Source organism: Eumetopias jubatus, unplaced genomic scaffold (assembly GCF_037043125.1).
Source record: "Eumetopias jubatus isolate StellerSeaLion01/CBP00866 unplaced genomic scaffold, mEumJub1_p1.0 scaffold_9, whole genome shotgun sequence".
Taxonomy (NCBI): Eukaryota; Metazoa; Chordata; class Mammalia; order Carnivora; family Otariidae; genus Eumetopias; species Eumetopias jubatus.
The window spans coordinates 89,469,623-89,486,199 of record NW_028274815.1 but is presented as its reverse complement, the minus strand read 5'-3'; positions in this window follow the sequence as shown (position 1 = coordinate 89,486,199).

Here is a 16,577-nt window from a genome sequence, read left to right as displayed (position 1 = left end):
GATTTATCCCTGGGCTGCAAGGCTGGTTCAACATCCGCAAATCAATCAACGTGCTACAATACGTTAACAAAAGAAAGAACAAGAATCATATGATCCTCTCAATAGATGCAGAAAAAGCATTTGACAAAGTACAGCATCCTTTCTTGATCAAAACTCTTCAGAGTAGAGGGATAGAGGGTACAAACCTCAATATCATAAAAGCCATCTATGAAAAACCTACAGCGAATATCATTCTCAATGGGGAAAGGCTGAGAGCTTTTCCCCTAAGGTCAGGAACGCGGCAGGGATGTCCACTCTCACCACTGCTATTCAACATAGTATTAGAAGTCCTAGCCACAGCAATTAGACAACAAAAAGAAATCAGAGGCATCCAAATCGGCAAAGAGGAAGTCAAACTCTCCCTCTTTGCAGATGATATGATACTGTATGTGGAAAACCCAAAAGACTCCACCCCAAAACTGCTAGAACTCATACAGGAATTCAGTCAAGTAGCAGGATATAAAATCAATGCACAGAAATCAGTGGCATTCCTATACACCAACAACAAGACAGAAGAGAGACAAATCAAGGAGTCGATCCCATTTACAACTGCACCCAAAACCATTAGATACCTAGGAATAAATCTAACCAGAGAGGCAAAGGATCTGTACTCAGAAAACTATAAAATACTCATGAAAGAAATTGAAGAAGACACAAAGAAATGGAAAAACGTTCCATGCTCATGGATTGGGAGAATCAACATTGTGAAGATGTCAATGCTACCTAGAGCAATCTACACATTCAATGCAATCCCCATCAAAATACCATCCACTTTTTTCAAAGAAATGGAACCAAAGAAAGAGACCCAGAATAGCCAGAGGAATACTGAAAAAGAGAAGCAAAGCTGGCGGCATCACAATTCCGGACTTCCAGCACTATGACAAAGCTGTCATCATCAAGACAGTATGGTACTGGCACAAAAACAGACACATCGATCAATGGAACAGATTCGAGAGCCCAGAAATGGACCCTCAACTCTATGGTCAACTTATCTTTGACAAAGCAGGAAAGAATGTCCAATGGAAAAGAGACAGTCTCTTCAACAAATGGTGTTGGGAAAATTGGACAGCCACATGCAGAAGAATGAAACTGGACCATTTCCTTACACCACACACAAAAATAGACTCCAAATGGTTGAAAGACCTAAACGTGAGACAGGAGTCCATCCAAATCCTAAAGGAGAACACAGGTAGCAACCTTTTCGACCTTAGCCGCAGCAACTTCTTCCTAGAAACATCGCCAAAGGCACGGGAAGCCAGGGCAAAAATGAACTATTGGGATTTCATCAAGATAAAAAGCTTTTGCACAGCAAAAGAAACAGTCCACAAAACCAAAAGACAACCGACAGAATGGGAGAAAATATTTGCAAATGACATATCCGATAAAGGGCTAGTATGCAAAATCTATAAAGAACTTATCAAACTCAACACCCAAAGAACAAATAATCCAATCAAGAAATGGGCAGAAGACATGAACAGACATTTCTCCAAAGAGGACATCCAAATGGCCAACAGGCACATGAAAAAGTGCTCAACATCGCTCGGCATCAGGGAAATCCAAATCAAAACCTCAATGAGATACCACCTCACACCCGTCAGAATGGCTAAAATTAACAAGTCAGGGAACGACAGATGTTGGCGGGGATGTGGAGAAAGGGGAACCCTCCTACACTGTTGGTGGGAATGCAAGCTGGTGCAACCCCTCTGGAAAACAGTATGGACGTTCCTCAAACAGTTGAAATTAGAGCTACCGTTCGATCCAGCAATTGCACTACTGGGTATTTACCACAAAGATACAAATGTAGGGACCCGAAGGGGTACGTGTACCCCAATGTTTATAGCAGCAATGTCCACCACAGCCAAACTGTGGAAAGAGCCAAGATGCCCATCGACAGATGAATGGATAAAGAAGAGGTGGTATATATACACAATGGAATATTATGCAGCCATCAAAAGGAATGAGATCTTGCCATTTGCAACGACGTGGATGGAACTGGAGGGTGTTATGCTGAGTGAAATAAGTCAATCAGAGAAAGACATGTATCCCATGACCTCACTGATATGAGGAATTCTTAATCTCAGGAAAGAAACTGTTACTGGAGTGGTTGGGGGTGGGAGGGATGGGGTGGCTGGGTGATAGACATTGGGGAGGGTAGGTGCTACGGTGAGCGCTGTGAATTGGGCAAGACTGTTGAATCACAGTTCTGTACTTCTGAAACAAATAACGCAACATATTTTAAGAAAAAAGAAAAAGAAGAAGATAACAGGAGAGGAAGAAAAGGGGAGTATGTCAGAGGGGGAGACGAACCATGAGAGACGTTGGACTCTGAAAAACAAACTGAGGGTTCTAGAGGGGAGGGGGGTAGGGGGATGGGTTAGCCTGGTGATGGGTATTGAGGAGGGCACGTTCTGCATGGAGCACTGGGTGTTATGAACAAACAATGAATCATGGAACACTGCACCCAAAACTAATGATGTAATATCTGGTGATTAACATAACAATAACAAATTAAAAAAAAAAGGCTTCGCGCTTCGCGAACCAAGGTGTTAGCACGAAGTCATGTTTGACGTGGCCTCGTTTCTCTGAGTTCAGTGGAAGGCTGTGCTGAGGCTAGCTCACGTACATTTGAAGGCCCTTCCAACTTCATGACCCAAGACTTTGATGGAGAGAAACCCTCCACACAACGTGTTCCTCACTGTGGTGTATCTCGCTTTCCGTCCCTTTTCTCTCGCCCTAAGCTTTACCACGGTGCTTCCATCCGTAGGGAAAGAGCTGGTCGTCGACGGACGGCAACCCTCTAGATTTGTCCTTAGAGTTAAACACCCGTAGGCAATCTTCCCTATGCTTCCTCACATCATACATTTCCATACTCATCCTTCTTCATGGAACGACAGGAGGCACATTCGAAACGGACAGCTCACTCTAGGGCACGTCCCTCGTGCCTTCACGCCCACGACGGAAAACACTTTTATCTTCCTGAAACAATATGATAAGCTGAGGGAAGACTTCTTCACAAGGGGTTTGTCAAGCACCGTCACAGGGCACATTCTTTATGCCTTCACACGTTCGTGCCAGAATGCCACTCATACGTAGGCGTACGGCTTTCCAGGGTTTCCTTCTCAGACTTAAAGGCATGACCTTTTCCCTCTGCTCTCTCTCGTACTCATGAAAACATTTCGCACGGAACAAGATTTGAACCGGGAGAGACAATCTCCACTCCTTATTTCCGTGGCGCAGGCATGGGGCACATGCCTTGCGCTGTCACACTTACCTTGGAATAGACTACCATTTTCAGGGAAGATGTTGGTAGAAACACGGTTTCTCTGCAGTGGTGTTTCTTCAGACCGACCTGCACGCCGCCTCTTTAGGGTTCCGCAAGTACATGTTGTGACTAGGTTTTCCCCGTGAAGCCAGATGGAAGCTCGAAGTCGCGGTTGGACACAGACTTGTTTCGCACAGTGTAGTCTGTGGCTTTCCTTTGGCGAACTCACGTACGTTTGAAAACCCTTCTAGCGTCGTGAGCCGTGGTGTTCATTGAGAGAAGCCCTCCATACAAAGTGGTTCCACGAGTAAGGTATAGCAGGCTTTTCCTCTGCTTCCGTTCACACTCGGCGTCAAGCCGCTTCGATCCTTAGGAAAGGAGGCGGGGAGTCGAAGGACCGCTCCTCCACAGCATTGTTTCTTCGACTTAAGTGTACAGCTCGTTCCTTACGCTTCCTCCCATTTCCAGACACACACCTCTCTAGGGGACAACTTGTTAGTTGGTGGTCGCATTCGACCCACATTTTCCTTCACCATTCAGCGTATGGCATTGTCCTTACGCTTTCACACGAAGTCCTGAAAACGCTTCTCTCTTCCCGAAGCAAGATCTGGGTTGACAGAAGCTTGAGACACAACTCCTCTCTCAAAGAGTGGTAGACGGCCCAGCATTTGTGCCTTCACTTTGAACGTCGGAAAGTTCTTCCAACTTCTTCCCCGGAGGCGGTAGTGGAAAGACTAGTTCCCTACAGTTTGGTTTCGTGAGAGGTGAGTGTAAGACGCCTACCTAATATAGCAACGCACATGTCTCCAAAGGCTTCTTTCTTCAAGCACCACGATGTTAGCACGAAAGCCTGTTTGCCATGGCCTTGTTTCTCAGAATTCAGTGTCAGGCTACTACTACTACTGAGGCTAGCCCACGTACATTGCAAGACCCATCCACCTCCATGACACAGGACTTAATGGAGAGAAACCCTCCGCACAACGTGTTCCTCACTGTGCAGTATCGCGCGTTCCATCTCTTTTCGTTCACACGAGGTTTAACGAGCGGCTTCGCATCCCTACGAGAAGAGATGGTAGTCGAAGGACGGCAACCCTCGAGACTTGTTCTTAGAGTTAAACAAACGCATGCCATCTTCCTTATGCTCCCGGACGTCATCCATTTCCATACACATCCTTCTTCGTGTAACGACGGCAGGCACCTTCGAAGCGGAGAGCGAAGTCTCGTCTACGTCCCTTACGCCTTCACACCCACTACGGAAAACAATTTCCTCCTACGGAAACGATACGGCAGTTGAGGGAAGCCTTCTTCACAAGTGGTTTCTCGAGCCCCGTCACAGGGCACATTCTAGATGCCTTCACCATGTCATGCTAAAGCGCTTCCCCGACGTACGTGTATGGCTTTCCTGACGGATCTCCTTCTCACGCTTCAAACCATGACCTTTTCCATCTGCTCTCTCTCATACTCTTGGAAACGCTTCTCACGGAACAGGATTCCAATCGCGACAGACATTCTACACTAGTTACTTCCGTGGCACAGGCACGGGGCACATTCCTTGCGATTTCACTCTGCCATTGGAAAAGTCTACCAGTTTCAGGGAAGGTGGTAGTAGACGCACGGTTTCTCTGCAGTGGTGTTTCTGCAGTAGGATTCAACACATACATTTTGTGACTATGGATTCCTCGGGAACCCAGATGGAAGCTCGAAGTCGCGTTCGACACAGACGTGGTTCGCCGAGATTCGTGTATGCCTTTCCTTTGGCGAAGTCACATACTTTCGCAAACCCTTCTATCTTCGTGACACATGGTGTTCGTTGAGAAAAGCCCTCCATCAGAAGTTGTTCCACGAGTGAGGTATACCACCCTTCCTTGCCCTCCGTTTCCTTTCACACTTGGCTTCAAGCCGCTTCGTTCCTTAGCAAAGCAGAAGGGCAGTCGAAGGACCGCACCTCCACAGCGTTGTTTCTTAGACTTAAGTGTATAGCACATCCCTTACGCTTCCTCCCACTTCCAGACACACACCTCTCTAGGGGACAACGAGTGTGTTGGTGGTCACGTTCGACCCACATTTCTCTTCACAATTCAGCGTGTGGCATTTTCCTTGTGTTTTCACACAAAGTACCGACAGCGCTTCTATCTTCCCGAAACAAGATCTGAGTTGGGAGAAGCTTTCGACACAAGTTCTTTCCCAAGCAGGGCTATATGGCACAGGAACGTGCGCCTTCACTTTTAACGTTGGGCATTTCCTCCGTCTTCTTCCCTGTAGATGGTAGTGGGAAGACTATTGCTCTACCGTTTTGTTTCTTGAGAGGTGAGTGCAAGACCCTCACACATATGTCTCAAAAGGCTTCGCGCGGAAAGGCGGAGCAAGATGGCGGAGGAGTAGGAGACCTAGATTTCGTCTGGTCTCAGGAATTCAGCTGAATAGGGATCAAACCATTCTGAACACCTACGAACTCAACAGGAGATCGAACAGGAGAGTAGCAACAACTCTCTGAACAGAGAAGCGCCCACTTACTGGAAGGTAGGGCGTGCGGAGAAGTGAATCTGAGGCGATATTCGGGAGGATAGACGGCGGGGGAGGGGCCTCCGCCGGCCGCTTCTGGCAAGTGATAGAGCCGCGGAGCACAGAATCGGAACTTTTAGAAGTTGGCTCGGCGGAGGGACGTCGCTGCAGTGGCTAAGCGGGGGGTGGAATCCTCCCGGGACAGTGTGGTCTCAGGACCCTTGGGGTCACAGGGAGACCGGGGGTGCCTGAGTGCGCCAGAGCTCCCAGGTATCAGAGCAGGGAAGCCGGCTGCAGATACGGAGCAGAGTCGCGGGCTCTCAGCTCGGGTTTGCCATAAACTGTGATCTGTGGCCCAGTCGGGGCACGGCTTCCCCAGCAGGGACCCAACAAGCAGCAGATCCGGGGAGACTCCCCTTCCTTGCCGGGGAGGAGCGGTGCGGGAACGCACTGCAGGGATCTGCTGGGTTTGGAGACTCCGCGCGGGGTCGGGTGCCAGAGATAGCAACGCTCGATCACAGGCCGGGTGAGCACGGAGTGCGGCCGGAGACCGGGGACACGGAAGTGACTGCTTTTCTCTGGGGGCACACTGAGGAGCGGGGCCCCGAGTTCTCAGCTCCTCCGAGTGGAGATTGGGAGGCCACCATTTCTGCCCTGGTCCTCCAAAGCTGTACCGAGAGCTTGCAGGGAACAAAAGCTCCTGAGAGCAAACCGGAGCAGCTTCCTTAGCCCAGACCGACAAGGGCGGGGCCGTTCCGCCTCCGGCAAAGACATTTGGAAACCACAGCAAAAGGCCCCTCCCCCAGAAGATCAACACAAACAGCCAGCAAGCCAAGACCAAGTTGATCGATCAAGGAGAATAGGAGAACTCCTGCGCTAGGGGAATACTGCACATAGATTCATGGCTTTTTTTTTTTTTTTTTTTAACCATGATTCATTATTTCCTCAAAGTTAATTTTTCTTGACTTTTCTTTTTATTTTTCTTTTTCCCTTTTTCAAACAACATCTTATAAATCCCTTTTTTAAAAAAAACATTTTTTATTTTTCATTTTTAGAGTCATATTTTATCCCTTCATAGTAGTTACCCTTATTTTTGGCATATATATAGAAGTTGTTCTCTCTTTAAAATTTTGAGGTACAGTTTCTTCTAACAGATCAAAGTATACCCTAAATCACTAGTGTATGGCTTTGTTCTAGTCTCCTGCCTGATCACATTGTCTCCCTTTTTCCTTTTTTTTTTTTCTTAAATCTTCTTTCTTTTTTCAAACAACTTATCTTACCAAGTCCTTTTATAAAATCTTTTATAATTTTCATCTTTACAGTCATCTTCCATCCCTTCATTGTATCAACCCTTATTTTGTACATATATGTCTTTCTTCCTTTAAAATTTTAGGAGGCACTTTTATCTGACAGACCAAAATACGCCAAAAATCTAGTGTGTGGCACTGATCTATGCACTAGCCTGATCATATTTGATCATATTCTGCCTTTCTTGTATTGTTTTGTTTTTGTTTTTATCTTTTTTTTTCTTTTTCTCTTTCTTTTTTCTTTCTTTCCCTTTCTTTTCCCCTGGTTTCAGGTCTTTTCTGATTTGTATACAGTATATTTGCTGGGGACGTTGTAAACCTGTTAGCATTTTGTTCTCTCATTCATCTATTCTCCTCTGGACAAAATGACAAGACGAAAGAAATCACGTCAGCAAAAAGAACAAGAGGTAGTCCCGTCAGCCAGGGACCTACTCAATACGGACATTAGTACGCTGTCGGACCTAGAGTTCAGAATCATGACTTTAAAGATAGTAGCTGGGCTTGAAAAAAAGCGTGGTAGTTATTAGAGAAACGCTTTCTGGAGAAATAAAAGAATGAAATCTAACCAAATCGAAATCAAAAAGGCTATTGGTGAGGTGCAAACAAAAATGGGGGCACTAAATGCTAGGATAAATGAGGCAGAAGAGAGAATCAGCGATATAGAAGACCAAACGATGGAAAATAAAGAGGCTGAGAAAAAGAGAGAGAAACAACTACAGGATCACGAGGGCAGAATTCGAGAGATAAGTGATATGATAAGACGAAACAACATTAGAATAATTGGGATCCCAGAAGAAGAAGAGAGAGAGAGAGGGGCAGAAGGTATATTGGAGCAAATTATAGCAGAGAACTTCCCTAATGTGAGGAAGGAAACAGGCATTAAAATCCAGGAGGCACAGAGAACCCCTCTCAAAATCAATAATAATAGGTCAACACCCCGACATCTAGTAGTAAAACTTACGAGTCTCAGAGACAAAGAGAAAATCCTGAAAGCAGCTCGGGAGAAGAGATATGTAACCTACAATGGTAGAGACATTAGATTGGCAACAGAGCTATCCACAGAGACCTGGCAGGCCAGAAAGGACTGGCAAGATATCTTCAGAACACTAAACGAGAAAAATATGCAGCCAAGAATACTATATCCAGCTAGGCTATCATTGAAAATAGAAGGAGAGATAGAAAGCTTCCAGAACAAACAAAAACTAAAGGAATTTGCAAACACACCAGCCCTCCAAGAAATATTGAGAGGGGTCCTCTAAGCAAAGAGAGAACCTAAAAGCAGCAAAGAGCAGAAACGAACACAGACAACAGACAGTTAACAGTCACCTTACAGGTAATACAATGGCACTAAATTCATACCTTTCAATAGTTACCCTGAATGTAAATGGGCTCAATGCCCCAATCAAAAGACACAGGCTCTCCGATTGGATTAAAAAACAAGACCCATCAATATGCTGTCTGCAAGAGACTCATTTTAGACCCAAAGACACCCCCAGATTGAAAGTGAGGGGGTGGAAAACCATTTACCATGCTAATGGACACCAAAAGAAAGCTGGGGTGGCGATCCTTATGTCAGACAAACTAGATTTTAAAACAAAGACTGTAATAAGAGATGAGGAAGGACACTATATCCTACTTAAAGGGTCTATCCAACAAGAAGATCTAACAATTGTAAATATCTATGCCCCGAACATGGGAGCAGCCAAATATATAAGGCAATTAATAACAAAAGCAAAGAAACACATTGACAACAATACAATAATAGTGGGGGACTTTAACACCCCTCTGACTGAAATGGACAGATCATCTAAGCAAAAGATCAACAAGGAAATAAAGACTTTAAATGACACACTGGACCAGATGGACTTCACAGACATATTCAGAACATTCCATCCCAAAGCAACGGAATACACATTCTTCTCTAGTGCCCATGGAACATTCTCCAGAATTGATCACATCCTAGGTCACAAATCAGGTCTCAACCGCTACCAAAAGATTGGGATCATTCCCTGCATATTTTCAGACCACAATGCTTTGAAACTAGAACTCAACCACAGGAGGAAAGTCGGAAAGAACCCAAATACATGGAGGCTAAAGAGCATCCTACTAAAGAATGAATGGGTCAACCAAGAAATTAAAGAAGAATTAAAAAAATTCGTGGAAACCAATGAAAATGAAAACACAACTGTTCAAAATCTTTGGGATACAGCAAAGGCAGTCCTGAGAGGAAAGTAGATAGCAATACAAGCCTTTCTCAAGAAACAAGAAAGGTCTCAAATACACAGCCTAACCCTACACCTAAAGGAGCTGGAGAAAGAACAGCAAATAAAGCCTAAACCCAGCAGGAGAAGAGAAATCATAAAGATCAGAGCAGAAACCAATGAACTAGAAACCAAAAGAACAGAAGAACAGATCAACGAAACTAGGAGCTGGTTCTTTGAAAGAATTCACAAGATTGATAAACCCCTAGCCAGACTGATCAAAAAGAAAAGAGAAATGACCCAAATCAACAAAATCATGAATGAACGAGGAGAGATCACAACCAACACCAAAGAAATACAAACAATTATAAGAACATATTATGAGCAACTCTATGCCAGCAAATTAGATAACCTGGAAGAAATGGGTGCATTCCTAGAGATGTATCAACGACCAAAATTGAACCAGGAAGAAATAGAAAACCTGAACAGACCTAGAACCACTAAGGAAATTGAAACAGTCATGAAAAATCTCCCAAGAAACAAAAGCCCAGGGCCAGATGGCTTCCCAGGGGAATTCTATCAGACATTTCAAGAAGAATTAATACCTATTCTCCTGAAACTGTTCCAGAAAATAGAAATGGAAGGGAAACTTCCAAACTCATTTTATGAGGCCAGCATTACCTTGATCCCAAAACCAGACAAAGACCCCATCAAAAAAGAGAATTACAGACCAATATCCTTGATGAGCATGGATGCAAAAATTCTCACCAAAATACTAGCCAATAGGATCCAACAGTACATTAAAAGGATTATTCACCACGACCAAGTGGGATTTATCCCTGGGCTGCAAGGCTGGTTCAACATCCGCAAATCAATCAACGTGCTACAATACGTTAACAAAAGAAAGAACAAGAATCATATGATCCTCTCAATAGATGCAGAAAAAGCATTTGACAAAGTACAGCATCCTTTCTTGATCAAAACTCTTCAGAGTAGAGGGATAGAGGGTACAAACCTCAATATCATAAAAGCCATCTATGGAAAACCTACAGCGAATATCATTCTCAATGGGGAAAGGCTGAGAGCTTTTCCCCTAAGGTCAGGAACGCGGCAGGGATGTCCACTCTCACCACTGCTATTCAACATAGTATTAGAAGTCCTAGCCACAGCAATTAGACAACAAAAAGAAATCAGAGGCATCCAAATCGGCAAAGAGGAAGTCAAACTCTCCCTCTTTGCAGATGATATGATACTGTATGTGGAAAACCCAAAAGACTCCACCCCAAAACTGCTAGAACTCATACAGGAATTCAGTCAAGTAGCAGGCTATAAAATCAATGCACAGAAATCAGTGGCATTCCTATACACCAACAACAAGACAGAAGAGAGACAAATCAAGGAGTCGATCCCATTTACAACTGCACCCAAAACCATTAGATACCTAGGAATAAATCTAACCAGAGAGGCAAAGGATCTGTAGTCAGAAAACTATAAAATACTCATGAAAGAAATTGAAGAAGACACAAAGAAATGGAAAAACGTTCCATGCTCATGGATTGGGAGAATCAACATTGTGAAGATGTCAATGCTACCTAGAGCAATCTACACATTCAATGCAATCCCCATCAAAATACCATCCACTTTTTTCAAAGAAATGGAACCAATAATCCTAAAATTTGTATGGAACCAGAAGAGACCCAGAATAGCCAGAGGAATACTGAAAAAGAGAAGCAAAGCTGGCGGCATCACAATTCCGGACTTCCAGCACTATGACAAAGCTGTCATCATCAAGACAGTATGGTACTGGCACAAAAACAGACACATCGATCAATGGAACAGATTCGAGAGCCCAGAAATGGACCCTCAACTCTATGGTCAACTTATCTTTGACAAAGCAGGAAAGAATGTCCAATGGAAAAGAGACAGTCTCTTCAACAAATGGTGTTGGGAAAATTGGACAGCCACATGCAGAAGAATGAAACTGGACCATTTCCTTACACCACACACAAAAATAGACTCCAAATGGTTGAAAGACCTAAACGTGAGACAGGAGTCCATCCAAATCCTAAAGGAGAACACAGGTAGCAACCTTTTCGACCTTAGCCGCAGCAACTTCTTCCTAGAAACATCGCCAAAGGCACGGGAAGCCAGGGCAAAAATGAACTATTGGGATTTCATCAAGATAAAAAGCTTTTGCACAGCAAAAGAAACAGTCCACAAAACCAAAAGACAACCGACAGAATGGGAGAAAATATTTCCAAATGACATATCCGATAAAGGGCTAGTATGCAAAATCTATAAAGAACTTATCAAACTCAACACCCAAAGAACAAATAATCCAATCAAGAAATGGGCAGAAGACATGAACAGACATTTCTCCAAAGAGGACATCCAAATGGCCAACAGGCACATGAAAAAGTGCTCAACATCGCTCGGCATCAGGGAAATCCAAATCAAAACCTCAATGAGATACCACCTCACACCCGTCAGAATGGCTAAAATTAACAAGTCAGGGAACGACAGATGTTGGCGGGGATGTGGGGAAAGGGGAACCCTCCTACACTGTTGGTGGGAATGCAAGCTGGTGCAACCCCTCTGGAAAACAGTATGGACGTCCCTCAAACAGTTGAAATTAGAGCTACCGTTCGATCCAGCAATTGCACTACTGGGTATTTACCACAAAGATACAAATGTAGGGACCCGAAGGGGTACGTGTACCCCAATGTTTATAGAGGCAATGTCCACCACAGCCAAACTGTGGAAAGAGCCAAGATGCCCATCGACAGATGAATGGATAAAGAAGAGGTGGTATATATACACAATGGAATATTATGCAGCCATCAAAAGGAATGAGATCTTGCCATTTGCAACGACGTGGATGGAACTGGAGGGTGTTATGCTGAGTGAAATAAGTCAATCAGAGAAAGACATGTATCCCATGACCTCACTGATATGAGGAATTCTTAATCTCAGGAAAGAAACTGTTACTGGAGTGGTTGGGGGTGGGAGGGATGGGGTGGCTGGGTGATAGACATTGGGGAGGGTAGGTGCTACGGTGAGCGCTGTGAATTGGGCAAGACTGTTGAATCACAGTTCTGTACTTCTGAAACAAATAACGCAACATATTTTAAGAAAAAAGAAAAAGAAGAAGATAACAGGAGAGGAAGAAAAGGGGAGTATGTCAGAGGGGGAGACGAACCATGAGAGACGTTGGACTCTGAAAAACAAACTGAGGGTTCTAGAGGGGAGGGGGGTAGGGGGATGGGTTAGCCTGGTGATGGGTATTGAGGAGGGCACGTTCTGCATGGAGCACTGGGTGTTATGAACAAACAATGAATCATGGAACACTGCACCCAAAACTAATGATGTAATATCTGGTGATTAACATAACAATAACAAATTAAAAAAAAAAAGGCTTCGCGCTTCGCGAACCAAGGTGTTAGCACGAAGTCATGTTTGACGTGGCCTCGTTTCTCTGAGTTCAGTGGAAGGCTCTGCTGAGGCTAGCTCACGTACATTTGAAGGCCGTTCCAACTTCATGACCCAAGACTTTGATGGAGAGAAACCCTCCACACAACGTGTTCCTCACTGTGGTGTATCTCGCTTTCCGTCCCTTTTCTCTCGCCCTAAGCTTTACCACGGTGCTTCCATCCGTAGGGAAAGAGCTGGTCGTCGACGGACGGCAACCCTCTAGATTTGTCCTTAGAGTTAAACACCCGTAGGCAATCTTCCCTATGCTTCCTCACATCATACATTTCCATACTCATCCTTCTTCATGGAACGACAGGAGGCACATTCGAAACGGACAGCTCACTCTAGGGCACGTCCCTCGTGCCTTCACGCCCACGACGGAAAACACTTTTATCTTCCTGAAACAATATGATAAGCTGAGGGAAGACTTCTTCACAAGGGGTTTGTCAAGCACCGTCACAGGGCACATTCTTTATGCCTTCACACGTTCGTGCCAGAATGCCACTCATACGTAGGCGTACGGTTTTCCAGGGTTTCCTTCTCAGACTTAAAGGCATGACCTTTTCCCTCTGCTCTCTCTCGTACTCATGAAAACATTTCGCACGGAACAAGATTTGAACCGGGAGAGACAATCTCCACTCCTTATTTCCGTGGCGCAGGCATGGGGCACATGCGTTGCGCTGTCACACTTACCTTGGAATAGACTACCATTTTCAGGGAAGATGTTGGTAGAAACACGGTTTCTCTGCAGTGGTGTTTCTTCAGACCGACCTTCACGCCGCCTCTTTAGGGTTCCACACGTACATGTTGTGACTAGGTTTTCCCCGTGAAGCCAGATGGAAGCTCGAAGTCGCGCTTGGACACAGACTTGTTTCGCACAGTGTAGTCTGTGGCTTTCCTTTGGCGAACTCACGTACGTTTGAAAACCCTTCTAGCGTCGTGAGCCGTGGTGTTCATTGAGAGAAGCCCTCCATACAAAGTGGTTCCACGAGTAAGGTATAGCAGGCTTTTCCTCTGCTTCCGTTCACACTCGGCGTCAAGCCGCTTCGATCCTTAGGAAAGGAGGCGGGGAGTCGAAGGACCGCTCCTCCACAGCATTGTTTCTTCGACTTAAGTGTACAGCTCGTTCCTTACGCTTCCTCCCATTTCCAGACACACACCTCTCTAGGGGACAACTTGTTAGTTGGTGGTCGCATTCGACCCACATTTTCCTTCACCATTCAGCGTATGGCATTGTCCTTACGCTTTCACACGAAGTCCTGAAAACGCTTCTCTCTTCCCGAAGCAAGATCTGGGTTGACAGAAGCTTGAGACACAACTCCTCTCTCAAAGAGTGGTAGACGGCCCAGCATTTGTGCCTTCACTTTGAACGTCGGAAAGTTCTTCCAACTTCTTCCCCGGAGGCGGTAGTGGAAAGACTAGTTCCCTACAGTTTGGTTTCGTGAGAGGTGAGTGTAAGACGCCTACCTAATATAGCAACGCACATGTCTCCAAAGGCTTCTTTCTTCAAGCACCACGATGTTAGCACGAAAGCCTGTTTGCCATGGCCTTGTTTCTCAGAATTCAGTGTCAGGCTACTACTACTACTGAGGCTAGCCCACGTACATTGCAAGACCCATCCACCTCCATGACACAGGACTTAATGGAGAGAAACCCTCCGCACAACGTGTTCCTCACTGTGCAGTATCGCGCGTTCCATCTCTTTTCGTTCACACGAGGTTTAACGAGCGGCTTCGCATCCCTACGAGAAGAGATGGTAGTCGAAGGACGGCAACCCTCGAGACTTGTTCTTAGAGTTAAAAAAACGCATGCCATCTTCCTTATGCTCCCGGACGTCATCCATTTCCATACACATCCTTCTTCGTGTAACGACGGCAGGCACCTTCGAAGCGGAGAGCGAAGTCTCGTCTACGTCCCTTACGCCTTCACACCCACTACGGAAAACAATTTCCTCCTACGGAAACGATACGGCAGTTGAGGGAAGCCTTCTTCACAAGTGGTTTCTCGAGCCCCGTCACAGGGCACATTCTAGATGCCTTCACCATGTCATGCTAAAGCGCTTCCCCGACGTACGTGTATGGCTTTCCTGACGGATCCCCTTCTCACGCTTCAAACCATGACCTTTTCCATTTGCTCTCTCTCATACTCTGGGAAACGCTTCTCACGGAACAGGATTCCAATCGCGACAGACATTCTACACTAGTTACTTCCGTGGCACAGGCACGGGGCACATTCCTTGCGATTTCACTCTGCCATTGGAAAAGTCTACCAGTTTCAGGGAAGGTGGTAGTAGATGCACGGTTTCTCTGCAGTGGTGTTTCTGCAGTAGGATTCAACACATACATTTTGTGACTATGGATTCCTCGGGAACCCAGATGGAAGCTCGAAGTCGCGTTCGACACAGACGTGGTTCGCCGAGATTCGTGTATGCCTTTCCTTTGGCGAAGTCACATACTTTCGCAAACCCTTCTATCTTCGTGACACATGGTGTTCGTTGAGAAAAGCCCTCCATCAGAAGTTGTTCCACGAGTGAGGTATACCACCCTTCCTTGCCCTCCGTTTCCTTTCACACTTGGCTTCAAGCCGCTTCGTTCCTTAGCAAAGCAGAAGGGCAGTCGAAGGACCGCACCTCCACAGCGTTGTTTCTTAGACTTAAGTGTATAGCACGTCCCTTACGCTTCCTCCCACTTCCAGACACACACCTCTCTAGGGGACAACGAGTGTGTTGGTGGTCACGTTCGACCCACTTTTCTCTTCACAATTCAGCGTGTGGCATTTTCCTTGTGTTTTCACACAAAGTACCGACAGCGCTTCTATCTTCCCGAAACAAGATCTGAGTTGGGAGAAGCTTTCGACACAAGTTCTTTCCCAAGCAGGGCTATATGGCACAGGAACGTGCGCCTTCACTTTTAACGTTGGGCATTTCCTCCGTCTTCTTCCCTGTAGATGGTAGTGGGAAGACTATTGCTCTACCGTTTTGTTTCTTGAGAGGTGAGTGCAAGACCCTCACACATATGTCTCAAAAGGCTTCGCGCGGAAAGGCGGAGCAAGATGGCGGAGGAGTAGGAGACCTAGATTTCGTCTGGACTCAGGAATTCAGCTGAATAGGGATCAAACCATTCTGAACACCTACGAACTCAACAGGAGATCGAACAGGAGAGTAGCAACAACTCTCTGAACAGAGAAGCGCCCACTTACTGGAAGGTAGGGCGTGCGGAGAAGTGAATCTGAGGCGATATTCGGGAGGATAGACGGCGGGGGAGGGGCCTCCGCCGGCCGCTTCTGGCAAGTGATAGAGCCGCGGAGCACAGAATCGGAACTTTTAGAAGTTGGCTCGGCGGAGGGACGTCGCTGCAGTGGCTAAGCGGGGGGTGGAATCCTCCCGGGACAGTGTGGTCTCAGGACCCTTGGGGTCACAGGGAGACCGGGGGTGCCTGAGTGCGCCAGAGCTCCCAGGTATCAGAGCAGGGAAGCCGGCTGCAGATACGGAGCAGAGTCGCGGGCTCTCAGCTCGGGTTTGCCATAAACTGTGATCTGTGGCCCAGTCGGGGCACGGCTTCCCCAGCAGGGACCCAACAAGCAGCAGATCCGGGGAGACTCCCCTTCCTTGCCGGGGAGGAGCGGTGCGGGAACGCACTGCAGGGATCTGCTGGGTTTGGAGACTCCGCGCGGGGTCGGGTGCCAGAGATAGCAACGCTCGATCACAGGCCGGGTGAGCACGGAGTGCGGCCGGAGACTGGGGACACGGAAGTGACTGCTTTTCTCTGGGGGCACACTGAGGAGCGGGGCCCCGAG